Raw genomic sequence first — 620 nt, 5'->3', positions numbered from 1 at the left:
TGGGCGCCCCCAGTATCTGGCTGAGAAGGCGGAGGGCAGGAGCCTGAGGTCCTCAGGGGCCCGGCCGCACCCCTTCCCCGCAGGCGGCTCTGGGATGGCCGCTTCCTCCCTCCCAGGACGCTTGGCAGCATTTGCGGGGACCGGAGGCCGGGCATGGCCGTGCACCAGGGGCGGGCAGTGCAGGAGCGCCCGGTCTGAGCGAGTCCGGCTCGGTCTTTTTGCCCCGTAAGCACCGGGCTCTTGCTTCTCACGTAGCGCGCAGCCCCATACCCCTCACCTGCCTCCCCCAGCTTGGGCAGGCCCCACAGACTGCCGGCCTGCCGGCTCCCCCAAACCCAGAGATGCTGCCTTGCAGAGCTCGCGGTGTGGCCCAGGAAACACACGGCGCCCTACAAATCCAGCCCACAAGTTGCCGTAGGCTGTGAACTGACGCTCCCCCACCCATCAAAGCACACACCGGCTCCTTTCAGGACGCTCAGAAAGCCCTGTTTCTAACGTTATTTAAAAATGTCGAAGTAACGCATGAGCCCCTCTATTCACAAGGAAGAAGGGTGCGATGCACGCTCTGCGCCGCCCAGCCCCGCCCGGAAGGTTCGCTGCTCTCCGCCCATCACCCCGCT

The sequence above is a fragment of the Myotis brandtii genome, unplaced genomic scaffold (assembly GCF_000412655.1).
Source record: "Myotis brandtii unplaced genomic scaffold, ASM41265v1 scaffold1236, whole genome shotgun sequence".
Taxonomy (NCBI): domain Eukaryota; kingdom Metazoa; phylum Chordata; class Mammalia; order Chiroptera; family Vespertilionidae; genus Myotis; species Myotis brandtii.
Note: the sequence above shows the minus strand (reverse complement) of the source record.